The 16829-nt window shown below is 42.1% G+C and overlaps 1 protein-coding gene and 1 long non-coding RNA gene across 4 annotated transcripts in view; one reads left to right on the top strand and one right to left on the bottom strand.

The window, feature by feature from the left end:
* Positions 1 to 1790, bottom strand: part of CTNNA2 (catenin alpha 2) — a 431832-nt gene extending 430042 nt beyond the window's left edge. The window contains exon 1 of the mRNA XM_062575101.1: positions 1636 to 1790. The gene's annotated coding sequence lies outside the window, so the exon portion shown is untranslated. The remainder of the gene's footprint in view (positions 1 to 1635) is intronic.
* On the top strand, positions 1791 to 11378 carry LOC134140218 (uncharacterized). Of its 3 annotated transcripts, none has more exons than XR_009958352.1 (4): positions 1791 to 2036; positions 2829 to 2992; positions 8916 to 9119; positions 9785 to 11378. It is a non-coding gene; the product is annotated as an uncharacterized LOC134140218 (long non-coding RNA). The 3 variants fall into 3 exon arrangements; XR_009958350.1 differs by having other exon boundaries at positions 1793 to 2031; XR_009958351.1 differs by having other exon boundaries at positions 1794 to 2031; positions 9788 to 11378.
* The last annotated feature ends 5451 nt before the right edge of the window (positions 11379 to 16829 follow it).

Raw genomic sequence — 16829 nt, 5'->3', positions numbered from 1 at the left:
ATGCCAAGATAGCACATAACATGCAGGGGTTTATGTTAGTCAGACGGATAGAGTTTTGCTACAGTATCAGCTGCTGTATTACCTATAGATTTCTGAAATAGCAGGGGTTTTGAAACACATTTCTCCTGACAAAGTACAACTAACTTCTAGTTCCGTAAACGGAAGCTTAAAAAGGATGAAATTGTCTGAAACATCCTAGCTATCAAATAAATGTTCTGTTACTACCCAGCTAATGAAGAGAGAGAGAAAAAAAAAAAAAAGAAGCAGCAGCAGCAGCAGCCACATGGAGATTTTAAGTACTAAGCAGCACTTTATAAAGAAAATAGCCATCGCACACAACCGGCAAGACGAGAGTGAACACATTCACCCTTTTGCTATGCTGAGGAGCAGGTGCATGCTGCATATGCCTCCCGCTACGTATTACTGCAAACGTGCAAAAGTTACTTTCGAGCACCCTTTGCAGACTGGCAGTCCCCAAACCATGCCCATCGCCGCGCTTTATGCCAGACACACAAACTCCCAAACAGGCGAAGCAGCAGAAGTTTTGCGACAGGTAAAGCACAACGCTGTTCCCACCAGCGCCACGGTGGAGCAGAACTTCTTCGGCCCCAAAAGCCAACTTGCGGGGCCAGGCACACGCCGCTCTTCGCGGTCGCTTTTCAGCCCAACCTTCACGAAGCTTCCTGCCGTCCCCCCGCGCGCTCCCCGTAAACACAAAGCCGCATTTCCGACTCTGCAAACTTTCATCCTCTGCCACCAGAGCGAATCCTTTGACAGGACGCGGGACCTGTCGGGCTGGACTCCAACGCAAACACCGCTCCAACTCGCACAGCACCCGGGCAGGCTGCTTGAAGGGTCTGGGAAACGAAGAGGCCTGAAGAGAAGGGGCTGCGGAGGGCTGCTCTGCCGGGGCCCTGGCCGCCCCTCGCCCGCTCGCTCCCCGACCCCCTTCCCGGCGGCTCCTCGCGCAGGGACAACCGGAGCAGCGGCACCAGCGGCCGTAAATCACGGAGCCGCGCGGCGGATGGATAAAGAGCGAGAAAGAAATCTCCGGTCCCCAAAGAAAGGGGAATAAAGAGAGCCAAGCCAGGAAAATAACACGGGGCTGGCTTTCGCCCCAAAGCGACGCGGGGTACGCGAACGCCTCAGTGAAGCAACACCCCCCCGGCCCTGCCTTTCCTTCCCTAAATATAATCCCCCTCTTCGCACCGCAGGCACGCCACGGAATGACCATTAATTCAAATCCATTCTTTAAAGACGGGGGATTATCTCTGTCTGTGACCGACTCTCCCCGTGCCTCTTCCTCTGGATGAGAATTAAAATTGCGGTTTTTTTAAAAAAAAAAAGACAAAAAAAAAAAAAAAAGAGGAAGAAAGGAAGGAAAGGAGCGGATGGTTATTATTTCTGGTGGGTGGGAAACGTGGGCACGGGGAGAAGGCGCCTGGGGGATGGGGAGGAGTGGGGAAAGGTGGCTAAGGAGAGAAGAAAGGAAAGGAGGATCGGGGAGCGCGAGGGAGGACGAGGGGAAGGGGGGAAGGAGGGGAAGGGACGGAGGGTGAAAGGAAGGAGCGCGGGGAGAGGGGCGAGCGGGGCGGGGGGGATGAGGGAAGGGAGGATGCTTTGCCCCGGCCTCACCTCAGCTCGGTGCGTGGCGGGGCGGGGGAGGTGGGAGAATCGCCGCCGCCGCCGCCGCCTCCTCGCCGGCAGCGACCGTTAGTGAGGGGCCGGGCCGGGCCGGGCCGGGCTGGGCCGGGCCGGGCCGGGCTGGGCTGGGCTGGGCGCGCGGCGCGGCTCCCTCACACGCAGCGCCCGGCCCCCGCCGCCGCCGCCGGCCCGAGCCGCGCTCGCTCGCTCGGCTCTGAGGGGACCCGCGAGCCGCCGCGGCGGCAGCCACTAGGGGAGGAGGAGGCAGCGCGCCTGCGCCGCCGCCGCCGCCCGCCAAGGGGGCGGCGGCGGCGGAGGAGGAGGAGGAGGAGGAAGGTTGTGGCTGGGGGCGGGGGCGGCCTGTGCCGGCGGTGCCCTCGCGCGCAGGTGCCGTGAGTACCGGGGCGCCGCTAACCGCAGGGCGGGAGCGCGGCGCGGCGGCGGAGCCCGGGTTGGGTTGGGTGGGTGGGGGGAAGATGGAGCCCGCGGAGCAGAGCGGGCGGAGGGGGTATCCATCTTGGGACGGGGGTGCCCATCTTGGGGCGGGGAAGGGGGCGAGCGCAGGGGCGCGCCCGGCGTCGCAGGTTCTGCCGACGCCCCCGCCGCGCCGAGGACTGGCGGTTCCCGCGCCGGAGCTCGGTGCGGCCCCGCGCCCGCCGCCGCTCCCAGCGCCGCGGGGACTCCGCTGGCCGCGGACAGCGCCGCGGCCGCGCGTGCCGGCCTCGCGCTTCGCTTCATCCCTCTCCGCGGCGGCGTTACCGGCCCCGCCGAGCTCCTTCCTCAGCGGCGGCGCCCGCGCCGGAGTCGCCGGGGCCTGCGGGCTGGGTGCTCGCCGAGGGGCCTCGGCCCTTCCGCGGCCGCCCGGATCCTCCTCGCGTGCTGTCGCCGCCGCCCCGCGCGTCCTCGGCGTTTGGCAGCGCCGTCTGCTCCCCCTGCTTCTGCATAAACTCCTGGGCAACGAGGAGGGGAGGGGGAATGAGGCTGGCCGGGTTCTTCCCTGCCTGTTTTAGGTTTGGAGGGGATTTACCAAAATAATTCGCCTCCTGCGGCCTGTGGGGAACGATGTGAAGCAGTATCTGTCGGGCCTCGCGAAGAGGCGATAGCTGCCAGGTTTATCTTCTCTCCTCCACAACAGCTTGAGGGAGATGCCGTCAGGGTCTACACGTGTTTTTCTTTTTTTACAGTGAGTAAATAAGGACAGGAGCTGTACTGAACCCCGGTCCCTTGACCGAGGCACAACAGAGTGCGTGGAGGTGTCCACAGCAGGGAAAATGACTTCTCAGGCAGGAACTCATTTTAAATGTGAATCACAACATCACGGCTCGTACTTCCTATGGTCGTGTAACATGTAAGTAGTCGCAGCCAGTAGTTTACGGAAATACTTAGAATTATTTAAACCGTCTGACAGTGTCATTTAAAACAGAAACGCAATCTGTCGTGCACGTAAATGATGTGACAAAGAGTATGCACGCACAGAGACCGTGCTAGGCTGACCTGCCCTTTAGGACGATATGCAGATTATTGCTGCAAGCTGTGCATTTAGTTTATGTCTTTAATAGGCTTGCAAGTTGCATCAAATTACTTTTCTAGTCACTGTTTTGTCTTTTTCATGCTGTTCAATCAAACCATGCGATGTTTGCAAAACTTTACTTACAGACTTTCTTCTAGCCTTCGTTCCTGAACCCCTGTCTTTTAGAATGCTAGTTCTTCTGGTAGCAAGAGTGCCTTACTTTAGGCTGTGACTGGCTAGCATATTCTGAATATTAATGGAACAAGTAAGTTGTCCACACAGAATATAGCAAATTACCCCTTTATCACAAGGGGTGATACAACATTACATTAGTATTTGAATGGCAACTAAGTGTTTCTACGGGCTTTTAATTGAAATGAACTTGTTGTAGTGAAAGTATAAGAACTACAAATCATAAATAACACTTGATTATGAAAAATGATATAACTTCTCCTCTTCCCCCATAACCAAGCTGCCTACATATCTTGCAAATTTGAACCAAAGACACATTAAAAAATCTGAGCATATTTCTATTTAAGTGTGTTAATTTGAGAAACAAACCAGATTACTTACCTCGTCCAGATTACTTTTATCTAAGATGTGATTTGCCAGAGTTGCTATGAGGTCTGCCTGAGTGTGACAAAGAAGTCTGAAAATATGGGAGAGCTGTACAAACTCCATCCTGCCCAAGGCCCTGAAAGAGAGCTCTGTCCACTACTTAGACCTTTCTTTCTTTCTTTCTTTCTTTCTTTCTTTAGGATATTAGCTGGTTGGAAACTACCCTTATTATTTCCTTGTCTTTTATCACTGGTAATAGTCTCAAAGAAAAAGAAAAAAGCTGATTTTTATTTATTTATTTATTTTTACTACTGTTAACTTAAAAACTGAGATAAGCTGCTAAACTGCTCTGTAAACGTATATGGCTCTTACCAGCCAAGGAAGGCCAACCGACAGCTCCTTACACTTCCTTACACTTCCAACTGCCATAGGATCTCCCAGTGCCAGAATTCAGCAACGTACAGCGAAGAGACATCACCAGAGCATCAGGACTATTGGGCAGGCTGATCAAAAAGGCGCAAAAAAAGACCATTTGATCTAAACGAAACATGCATGGTGTTTTTTGCACATATGTAGGTTTTGGTTTTTTTTAAATGCTCTGCAAACTGTGGAACTGTCTGCTAGAATATAGAACCCAAATATTTTCCGTGTACATGGAAAATAATATTTAGAACAACAACTACAAAAAAAAAAAAATGCAAACAAGGCATGCTTCACATTTATCAATCAACCTAGCCCCTGTTGGCAGTTTAATCTTTAACCCTCCTTTACGGTACATTTGTGTGCTGACTTCTGCAATATGTAGTTACTCAAAGGAATAACTAGTCAGATACAAGCTGCTTTCAATTTAGCTTTTACTGAGAATATCTGATTGAAGTAGAAGGGAGATGTGCAGAACTTGGGGGAAAACACACACATGAAGACACATAAATATGCATAATCACACTTACAGCAGTCCTGGGTGCACAGCTAGCTGGCTTGAGCAAAAGGTGCTTTGGAGAGTTGGGATTCTTGAAGCAGGTGGCATCCTATAGCATCAGCTCTGCCACGTGCATGATGAACCCTGCAGCTGAGCTTTTATGGCTTCTGGATGAGTAGCTGTAAAAGCTATGGGAGCTTCTGGGCTGCCAAACAGCTCTCTCCTGGGTGGCCACACTTACACTGCCCAGCTGGACCCAGCCGATATTTTTCAGGCTGGAGGTCGCGTTTCCACAGTGGTGCCTTCAAACCCTTCTGCTGAACACTGCCTCTGTCCCACAGTTGGTCAGGTCTCACTCATCCTCATAATGTGGAGCTACAAAATGTCCCTAACTCAGCCCGTATGGCAAGAATGTGAGTCTGCCCTGTATAAGCAACAGAATAATAAACTAACTAGAGGTTGGCAAGGATAGCATGCTAGCACTTCATTTCTCTTTCACAGATTAGAGGTAAGGTACACCAGTAGAAATGCAGTAGAAGCTCAAACACACTCTTTCTGAGAAAAGGCAAAGTGCAACTGATTGCTGACTTGGGGATACGTTGCGGTTCCACAGAGCAGTCCTGGAGTCCCAGCTGCTCATGTGTGCCTTTGATGAAGCCTTCACTCAGGACTCTATCAGGTGCCATTCAAAACCTGCTCAGTGGCAAGTTTTGCCCTTATGCTATTGGTGGGTGGCCCCTGAAGGTGACAGAGATGCTAGGAATAGAGAAATAAAAGGAGAACACACTCTTAATTTTCTTTTTAATATATAAGGTACATTATATGCATATACTTACATCTTTTCTTAATTTGGCTCCAGCTGTTACCTGCTAAGTAATCATAGACCACTAAAAATCCTACTTACATTTAGAAGTCCTTATTTTCATGAATGTTTCTTAAGAAAATGAATAGTATCATTGTTGAGAGGCATTAATATAGGATCTAGACTTGTAATGGTGGTATGATCAACCAGGGAGACAGGGAGGAGACATGATATGTTATGAGCTCTGTAGGCAGTCTGCAGAATTTATGTTGTGGAAGCTGGGTGGCAGAAAGAGGCTTTAGGTTCTATAAGTAAAGACTGGACAGTGCAGCGCTCTTTGCTGCTTTTAAAGAATTCACTTGAAGTTGAGTAAGCTGCAGAATAAATAGTGAAGGAAATCTTTTTTTTTTTTTTAAAAAAAAAAGTTTCTGTACTTAAGGAAGTGTATGCTAACATTTCTGGTTACACAGACGGATTGTAAGTCTCCAAAGGAATTATGGGGCAAAATTTCAGCAAAGAAATTTTCAGTTTTCAGCTGGTTTTCAGGTGCTGACTTGTAATTTACTGATGCCCCCACATATCTGAATTTGACTTTCTAAATCATCTACTGAACATTTTTTCTGTGATCTTTTTTTTTTTTTTTTTGTGACAACAATAGATAGCAGACGTTGGTACAATGTGCTGGAAATCATATTCTTCGACAAACCATTTAAATATGTAACAATCACATCATAGGTCTTTTGCCTATTATTACAAGAGCTGCAACACAACATCAAGCAAATACAGGTTTGCTCATGAAATTACATGTTTAGGAGATATGTTCCCTGTCAAAGTTACTTTTGGATTGTGGGGACAATAATGTAGAAAGCATGTGTTCTCCAGCATACAAGAAAATGTACTAATGATAGAACCAGAATTAATTTTAGTGTTTTTATAATAATGGTTACTTTATATATTTCAGTGTTAATTCCAGCTCTTATTGTTTTTTTTAATGTAGCGATCTTTTTTTCTGAGAATTTAGCATTTGCCTTGGTAACACTAATTTCATTTTCATTTAGCTACGCTTTCTCTTTTTTTATACATCATTCCTGATTTCTTGGGCTCTGGATATTGTACAAAATCAACTCTTTCAATAAGACCTAACATTTGACATGTTTTCCATCTTAAAATAGGCTACTGCAGTTCTTAAAACATTACAAGCATTTTGTTTTATCTTTACATCTTGCTCTCATGGAGATTCCACAGCAGGAATTATTCCTCTTACCCTAGCAGACACTCTCAGCATTGTGTCTGCATTAAAAAAAAAATCACTTTTTGCTCATCTTTTCTCTTGTAGAACATCATTCTACGGGAAGCAAGGTTATTGCTTAAAACTCTCTAAATTGTTTGCTTTTAGAACATGAACGTCTTTGAGCCCTTAATGATCTCAGTAGCTCATTGTCTGTTTCTAGGTGGACTTAGTTTCTTAGTTTCTGCACCTAACCTGCAGCCACTGCTCCTATTCCTGCTTGGACATTTGTGCTTTATTGGTTGGAAGAGAGAATCTCAGAGAGCAGCTGGAAGCTGAGATTTTTTTTCTTTTTCATGGGAAGAATCAGTTAACTGATATATAAGTGAAGGAAACAGAGAAGGATCTGTATCTCTTAGGCAGCTTCAGGAGACTTTAAAAACTACACATGGAACCTAGAATGCTTTAAGTTTCTTTTAGGACCAATCATCTTTAAAGACAAAATAAGTAACACATCTATGATTGTTCCTTTGAAGTATATTTTTGCCTGCCTCTATTGAAGAGATATTGTCAGCAGTTTTGAAAGATATTTAAATATCTTGTATTAACAAGAGATTACCTTTCAGACTTGAGTGCACATAAATATATATGTAAAAACTGAAGTGCACATTTTTACCATTTCTGAACACATTTGGGTAGCTTTTAGGTAGATACTTTGCAGACATGCATACTGGTTTAGGCATGTCATTTTGGGCATATTTGCTTGAGCACTGAGTTGCAAATATTTCCTGGTTTTGTACTAGGTACTAGCATGAGCTGCACAATACACAATAGGAAAGTCTTCAAGTCTGCAAGTCATTTAAATCAGTTATTGTATGAAGAGTCATATGCAAGGTGGGTTCTGACACTGAGTTCCTGCCTGCCATGTCCTTGGTCACCACTTCTGACTATTTTCTCTGGCTCAAAAGAATCTGTCAGTTAGAGAATCCAGGGACTTACCCTGACTTGTACCTCTGAAATAACTAGGAGGTAAGTAGCAGATGCATTTTGTTTTGAAGAAAACACAGCAGGGCCATGCCTGTACACTTTTTGTGCTAGAGGCGGTATGGCAACCACCTTTACTTCGTTCAGAAAACTGACTTCAGAAATTTAGAAGAAACACAAGACATATTCTCTCTGCTCTTGCTGGTGTGATGTTGCTGGCTAGATTAATGACTGTCACTAGAGACTGCTACAAGGCCTTTTCTTTAAATTGTTACTTTTCAAAACCAAAGAAATATTTTTTGACTTTTGTTAAAGTTTATTTTTGGACTTCTGTTGATGCCAACAGTGTTGGGGGAGGGGGGCAGTGGAGGTCATTTGTCCTTCATTTAATTCAAGATGGAAAAATATGTGATAGATATATAGCCCCTTCATATTTTGAAGTAGAGTGGGGAAAGAAGGGTTGAGAAATCTTGCATATGTTCAGAGAATGTGCTATAAACTTTTGAATATTCAATTCAAATGCCATAAAATCTCTCTCTTATGTTTATAAAATGATTCATATATTGTTCTGTTAGAAGGCAGTAGCAGCTAGGGAAAAAGAATGGGACTGAGGAAAATGTAGCTTCTCTCCTCAGCTCTTCCGCAAGCTTCCTTGAATAACTGACTGCAGTTCTGTTAAACCACTCCAGCTTCTCTGTATTTAAGGTGTGTTACTTATACATGTATCAGAAAAATCGTTTTTCATATCTTTCCTAAAAGCTCTTGGTTCTTACAGAAACTTTGATCAGGCAAAGCAGCTGTTACGCAGAGAGCACTGCTTCTTATGTTGACCACCACCGTCTTGCTGTTTCCCATCTGTTGTTTGTAAGCACCTCATGTCTTGTGTCGCTGATGCTGTTAGCTCCTTTGAAAACAAGCTCTATTTTGTTCTGTTTGCACACTGCATCAAAAGAAAACAAAAACAAAAACAGGAAAACAGTCCATGACTGGAATCCTATGTAATAGCAGTTTTTTTTTTTTTTCTTGCTGAGAAGCTCATTAGTTCATGGAGGAACAACTCTGCAGCAAAGTATAGGACAACTTAGTTCAAACATACACAGAGTAGACATTCAGGTAATCTTGCCTATTTGGGCAAACAAGATGAATGAGAAAGAGACCAAAGGAGAGAGTGGGGCTTACTTAGCATGTAAGAGAGGAGACAGGAGGTATTAGAACTAGGCAGAAAATGCCCAGACTAAAAATCTCAGTAACCAAGCTCATTCCTTTCCAGAACTCATTGAAGTTGCTTTTGTTTTCCTCTGGAGCTGGTCTGTCCCCTAGAATTACTTTCTTTCTCTGAACAAAGAAAGGCTTGTGGAAAGAGATTAATATATGAACCTAACAACTGTCACAGACTGAGGATCACTTCCTTCAAAATTTTCAGTCTGAGGGAAAGAAGGGTTGTTTGCACTATCATGTCTCCAAATGTAGTTCAGTAAGTATTACTCTGTTTTACAAAATAGTCAATGGACTTATTTCAATTTAGAGAATTTACTGACCTCGATCATGTACTCTTTCAGTTATTACATCCTGTTGTGCTTTCTATACATATAAGGTGGGATAGAAATCTGTACTTTCTCATCCATGTGAAAATTCCTGGATTCCTACATAGTTCCAATTATAGTACTTCTCTGCAAATGTCATTTAGAAGTATTGAGCTAAATTTTGATCCTTACTGATATCTTACTATACAAACTCCTATTGCTTTTATGAGAATTTTAGTAGACAAAACATGACAGAGAATATCCCTATGTGATAAAGCATCATGATGGGCTAGAGATAACTGCTGTAGAATTTTTGATCTGTAAGCAAAATAATTTTTTTCATTAGTCTGTATGTTACTAATTTCTTTTTTTCACTACATTAAAGATTCTGAGTATTTAATTAAGACTTAAAACAGCTACTTCTGATATAACAGTAACTAAACCATTTTTGTCAGAAGAAATGCAATTACTTACATATACTTTCTATCATGTGGGCAGGAAGCTGTGGTGAGGCAGAATCAAGACTTGTGTTTTAGACACATTGGCATGTAGAGAAAAGATCTTCCACAATTTAAAGGATGTGAAATTTCTAATTTGTTTCTTTTTTTCCTATTAGCAGAAGCCCAAGATGATGCATCCTTCCCTTAACATCTCTAGAAATGCACAGGACCTATACCTAGACATAGCCTGAAAACAGTTCATGAGGTTTTTGTAGTCTACATCAGAAATCAAAAGGCTATGGATGATTCTAGTCTCTCCTTTCAGGCCTTGATAAATCATGAAAGCAACAGAATGTGTTTCCTGCTGAAGAAACAGCAGCTGTAAATAAAAAAGAGGACAAAAATCAAGAAAAAAATTAAACAGTAAAGCCAGTGATAAGAAATATTACTGGTTGTAACCAATCTGTTGCAAGCTGGAATTTCCTGCATCATAATGGACCTTTTGACCTAATTTACGGAGTCTATTTCTTGTTAATTAACTTATCTAATTCAAATGTGTTTTCTGTTAAAGATCATGTCCTTCAACTGAGAAACCTTTTAGCATCTACAGTGTAATACTGCAACATAAAATATAGCTTTTTTTTATTAGAAACAAATTAATACAGAAATCACGAGCAATAAACATGAAGTATCTCACACCCCTTTGCCCTGACTCACAGCAACATTTAAAGGATGATGTAAATAATTCCTTGTTGTGTTTGTCTGGACAATTATTTAGAGGCAGACTAATTCACTACATGGAGAAGACAAGAACAGCTAGGAAAAAAAGGTTCAAACAGAAAGAAAATGACATTCAGAGAAGATACATGGCGTTGTTAACTGTGAGAGAAATAGCTAGAATGCTGCATGTATGACGAGCACGTTGCTTGCAGGTGACAATCTTTATTTCAATATCAGAAATGCTATGCACAGCCAAACTGAATTATGCAGCTTGTTACTTCTCAAGATGGTTGTTCCTCTTGATCGATCAGGTCAAGAGGTACATAAGGCCTTCCATGCCTTACATAAGGCATGCCTGAAATGGGAATGATAAACCAGGAATACTTAAATTTTAGAGCACTTTTCACACTGGCATTGCAGCTGAATGAACCATCCCTTTAAAAAAAGAAATGTTGCAGGGGATGATTTTTCGTTAAATTAATGAACCTGTTCAGCAGCTTTGAAAGAATGTGTAGCAAACTCTGATGGTCATAAGACTTGCAACAGTCTGTGGGGGAATAAATACTGCTGTCCTATTCTAGAAATTCCTATGACAAGGTATGAGGATCCATTCCATTCACAGATTTCTCTGTACAAATTACTTGAAATACTCTGTAAAAACTGGGTAGATTTCCATCAAGGAATTTTGGCAAATTACATCCAAGCAGGTTGCTATGACAGTTTCTACAAATATTTCTATTTTAGCTTTATTTTGTGGTATAAATATGTCAAGATGAAGCCATTTTTGTCAAAACAGTTATTTTTCCTTTTGGAAAAAAATTCCAGGGATTTTTTCAGTGCCCTAATTTTCAGTATTCATCACAATCAAGATGAAGGTTAATTTCAAAGGTTTCAACTTATATCTGCATAATCATGAGCCCAAGTGAACATAGCTTTAGTCTTACAAATGCAGAATGTCATTAGATACAGTGTTGTTAGTTTAACTGACTTTGTTTATTTCTCTGTATACCAAATGACTCACAAATAAATTACGTTTAACATTGGCAAAAATGTTTCTAGTGGTTTCTCAGATTGAAGTCAATGGTACAGGTGTGGGCCATTGCCAGAAAGTATGTTAACTGTTCTGGTTTTTATTCCAGTAGCACAATGCCAAGTGAAATTTAAATGGATACAAGAAATTGCATCTAGTATTTTGTAAATAAGAAACATGTGGAGTCTCAAAGGTACAGACATTAAAATAGGGCAGATGGATCTTGCAGCCTTCACTGATGAAATCTTACATAAGGAACTCATTTAATACTGTTTGCAGTGGACCACCATAAGTGTTAGCTGATCTGGCAAGTGAGACTACATCAAAAATAAGATACACATGTCTTTCTGTGTCAGTATATCAATAGGATGAGTTGATGTTTTTTGCTGGTGAAGTAGTATGTGCTAAATTGTATGTTGAATCCTCACAGGCCATTTCAAGTCATGAAGTGAGTGAGTATTTTCTGTTTTTGTATTTTGTGACATCAAACTATAAGAACTGCCCAAGGTTAGCATTCACTTGTTTGGGGCAGTAAAGTTGCTAAATAACTATAAAAGATATTTAAATAAAATTCACAGGTAAGCCTTCCTGAAATTAACTTGCACACGTGCTATATGTATGGGTTAATTCTAGATTTTAAAGCAAAGCAGGTTTTTGGATTATCTATTGATTATATCTCTTAAGATTAACTGAAAGCTACCCTGGTTTATCCCACGGGCTCCCAGAATATGATCAAAGAACAACAGCATGACAGCAAAGTACACTTGTTTTCTGTCAAGAAATTAGAAATCATTTGATTAATAGCAGCTTATTTCTGGTGCTCTGACACTGCTAACAGAGAAGGGATATCCAGAAGCAGAGAACAAGATAATGAGAGAGCATATAGCCAAAGAAGGGAGGGACGGACACAAGGTAGGCCATCCTGACAAAGCAGCCAGAAGAGAGCTGGCTGAAGATCGATTAGCTGAGGAACGGCAGGAGCCAGTGCGATATGCTTTCTTTCTGCAGATGTCAAAAGGCATTGAACCAGTTAATAGGCACACTTTTCTTTTTGTTCTTTCCTTACTTACCCAAATCTGAAGTTATCCCAGAGATTAAACAGATAGGAGTGGAAGAGGAGGAAGATGTATACAGCAGCATAAAAGTTGTCATGTAGCCCTATGAAAAAATACTATCCTTAGTATGAAATGTTAGAGGAACTCTTGATTTTTTTCATATTCAAACTCTAGCTACTCACCCACACATGTGCGTGCGTGTACGCACACACACACAAACTCTGACATTAAGACTTTTTCAGTTGACTTAAAAGGAGCAGGTTAAGTTTATTTTATCCTTTTATTTTAATGCTTCTGTGTTTTTATCCTGTTAGCAGGTTACTAGTACATACGGTTGGGGAGAGCTTTGAATAATAGCAAGTAAAAGGGAAAGTGCTCCTGGGAAAGAGATTATTTGTATAAAGCTGAAGGGAAGAAAAGTGCTTTATGTGAAGGCTCTGACTCTATTAAAGGATACTTGGCTTAAGAACATACCTTGGCACTCACAGTTAGATGTGTCTGATATTACACTATTTTGTACTGTGCATAAAAAGGCAAAGTACCTCAGGTGTTTCTTATTGCCTATCTTTGCTAACCTAAACATGTCCGCATGTATCGGGAATGCACAGACAAATCCTGATATTGTGAACTTGTACGTTCACTCCTATCGCTGGGAGCCCTTGTGCATTCAGTCAGGCTCTGCGCACGGAGGAGCCACGTAAAACTGCAAGTCAGTATGTATAGCCCGGCTTGTTCAAAGACGTGCCACCACTCAACAGCTGTAAACATACGGAGAAGTAAGAAAGATGTGAGTGGCAAGTGGTGTAATCTGGTACACTGGCTATAAGCACATATGGAAAGCACAATCACAAAGACATTCATCGTAAGAGCAAATGACAAGATAATGTGGAAAGGAATAAAAACGAAAGCTTACCATTCATCATCAGTAGATGGCCAAAACAGGCTAGATATAAATATTTATCATATGAAGGGTGTCCAAATTTATATTACTGATATACTGATACTTTTTCAACCTACATAATCAGTAACAAGCTGTCAGAGTAGTTCAGTTCTGTGAGTTATTCACCTCTATAAACGTTTTAAAAAAGATCTTACCTAATTTATGCAAAAGGCATGCAAACGTAACATAAGCATAAATTGTGCCTTTTAAAAATAAATGCGGGTGTGGTGCCTTGACCCATTTAATGTATTAATAAGTATGCTGCATTAAACTGTTGAATATATATTTTCATTATTTATTGAGTGGCCAAAAATAGCTTGAGTGACTTTTAGGGAGTGCCTCTTTGTACACATCCCTTTCCCGAAAGTGGGTTAAGGCATAAGTAGCCTGCATTTGTGCCCTGGGCCCCTCTTTAAAACCAATCCCAACCATACCGGAAAACAAGGAGGAGTCCAAACTCCGTGCAACTTATGTGAGTATCACCCTTGACCTTGGTATGTCTCAACTTGGAGCTGCCTTCCCAGGATGTAGTCTAGTATTAACGACAGAGTATCTTGAACTCAGCATCTTCAGCGCTGCAAGAACACGAGGAGGGTGCGTATTTGCTCCTCAGTCCGCCTCGATACGGCACTCCCTCTTTCACATTACAGGGAGCCTCTCTTCTGGTTCGAGTGAGGCTGCCAGCTTACTGCCCACAACGCGAGAGCTACGACGCGGGAGCAAAGGAACACGCAGGCTGCAACTCGACCCGAATGGAGCACCCGATGCTAGTAACAGTGCTGAAAACGGAAGGACGGAACAAAGCTTGTTATCACCAGATCATACATTGGTTCAGCTGAGACTTTAATTGTTGTACCTTTTATTAGTTACAGGGGTTCTAAAGATGTAAATTACAAGGCAGTTCGGAGGGTTATAGCTGTGTGGACATCAGGGCTAAGCTGAAACCATAAGAGTAAGATATTGAGCAAATAGGCTTTAATATATACATTATGCTTCTCACCTCTCCCACTCAGAGCTTTTTTGTAACACTATTTCCAAACAGTGTATTATTTTGTAAGTAAATATTTAGGTATTCCAATACATTCTAATATATTGAAGAACCTGTTTTTTCCATTTACAGCACTCCTTTTATTTTCCCTTAAAAGGTGAAAGTAAGTATCATTTGAAAAACTGCCTAATCTCTCTCTGTTTTATCTCCAGATTCTCTTGGAAAACTGGATCATTATAAAAATGAAATTCAAAAAGTGACCATAGTATAATTAAAAGAACATTTGGTATCCTAAAAATGAGATTTAGATGCTTAGATATGTAGTAGAGCATAGCTGAACTGCCCTTCAAGAAAGCTCAGAGTAGTTTGCTTTGTGTATATTATGTAACAGAGCCATTAAACATGTTTCATCTATAAAAATCAAAAGAAAGCAATTTAATGAGTTAATATAAATCGCTGTAGTAAATGATCCTAATGATGTACACTTAGAAAGCCATCTCACAATAGGACAGAAGAAATTAACAGGCTAGATATCTGGACCCAAAATGTAAGATAAAGTAAAACTGAAAGCCTTCATTCGTAAGTATTGCACCAAATGGAATGCCTGAACACAGGAGAGCAGCCCCCGTGCCTGGCTGTAACGCAGGCTTCCTGCGTGATGACTCGTACGCTCCTTCTGAACCTGCTGGGTCTCTCTACATTTCATCCTAGAACCACTTCAGTTTCTATAAAAGGAGATTTTAAAAACTGGTCTTTTCCCACACTAAAGCAAAACAAACGACAGACCAGTAGGTTACAGATTCACATAATGAGTGAATTCTAAGCAAGTTCTTTAGTTCTCATGCCAAACAGCAAGATGATTGCTCCCCTCACCTCCTTCAGCCTGCTCTGTGAACCTGAAGGCTCTAACAAACACGCTACAAAATCCGTTTCCTGCCTTTTTTTTTGTTTTGGTCTCTGCAAGTGCCAAAATTACACATTTCTGTATGCACATGCATAGGTTCAGCTACAGCAAGAGGGGCGGTTCGTATCTGGAATTCAAGAGTTATGACAGCGCTTCCCGCTTTGCCTATGTCCACACCTTGAAATGGGAACTTGGGGTTTGAAATCTCTCAGCCTGAGCCTTGCCTCCAATCCAGATCTCCCATCCAAGCTTTTAACAGCTTGGCTTGACCCGACCCCTTCCTGCGGTTACCTACAAAAACCCTGAGGCTGCTGTGCCTTGTCCTACCTGCCCTGTTCTGGAACATACCTATCAGCTCCAGTTGCTGAAGCAATTGGAAGGTAAATTTGTGAACTGTGCGTAGCCTTGGGCTGCAAGTAGCCATGGGTGCAAGTAAGAAGATCATGCTTCAGGCAGAGTAGGAGAAATTTAGTGGTTTAAGTGGTTTTAAGAAATTAAGTGGTTTAACCTTAAGGTTTAAGACGTGTGTACTTGTAGCTTGTTAGGCATCAAAGTAGTTAGGCTGCAGTGATACAGATCTCTTTTGGATTTGGGTCTTACAATTCTAATCAAGGAAGCATTTAAGGCACTCAAATTCTTTATCACTTCTTTTCATGACAAATTCTTCATGGTCCTACTGTAGCAAACACCTTGCTCAGACAAAAATCTGCATTAATATCAATAAGGGATGTAACCTTTTTGTATTGCAAATTTAAATAGAGAAAAAAAAAAAGCTTCAGTCATAAAAGTCCTAAAGACTATTCTGTATTTTAAAAAATCAACTCAGAAGGATTTAATTATGAGATATTAAGTCAGACAAAGTATTGTATCTTTAGGGAAGTTCATGTTAAATGCAGTATTTGGTTCTTTATGCATAATGCTTAATAAGATGTTTCATGCGTGGGGATAAAAAACTCATCTTTCTGTGGATTTCTGTCCCATATTTTCTATGCATCCCCATATTCCCCAAAATCTTACAGTATCCTCAACTTTCACTGTGTCCAGGTTTTTTGACTTGCTGGCTGCAAGAAATGGCACGTGCTATTTAAAGCAGTGCCTATGCCAATTGTCCTGCTAATACACGTATGCTGACAGGCCAGCTGTCTGCCGGCAAACAGCATAGATAAATGTCAAGTTCTTGCCTGTTTTCTTGTATGAAGGCAGTACAAAACTTCTTCTGTAAGCAGCAGAGTGTATGCAGTCACTGATTCAATTTTGTAATTTAAAATATTGCAGAAAGTAAACAGCAATAAGGGAGTCAGTCACATATAAAAAGAAGAGAGTTCACTGCACTTAATTTCTCATGAGAAGTTTAAAATTCATGCTTTTAATTAAGCTTTCCCAATTTAAAGCCAAATGGTATTACAGAAGAACTGATGAATGGTCTTCACAGCCAATCTTGTTTTTCTTTTTCTTGTCTATAAAATGTATTTATTACTAATGAGAAACGAAGAGCCAGATCACCGGATGGTAGAAAGCTGTGTTACGCCATTCAACTAGAAAGGATGGATCAATTTGTTTCAGATTTATATCTGGCGCTTGTTA

This window comes from Rhea pennata, chromosome 4, assembly GCF_028389875.1.
Source record: "Rhea pennata isolate bPtePen1 chromosome 4, bPtePen1.pri, whole genome shotgun sequence".
Taxonomy (NCBI): domain Eukaryota; kingdom Metazoa; phylum Chordata; class Aves; order Rheiformes; family Rheidae; genus Rhea; species Rhea pennata.
This window is presented reverse-complemented; position numbering and strand designations above follow the sequence as displayed.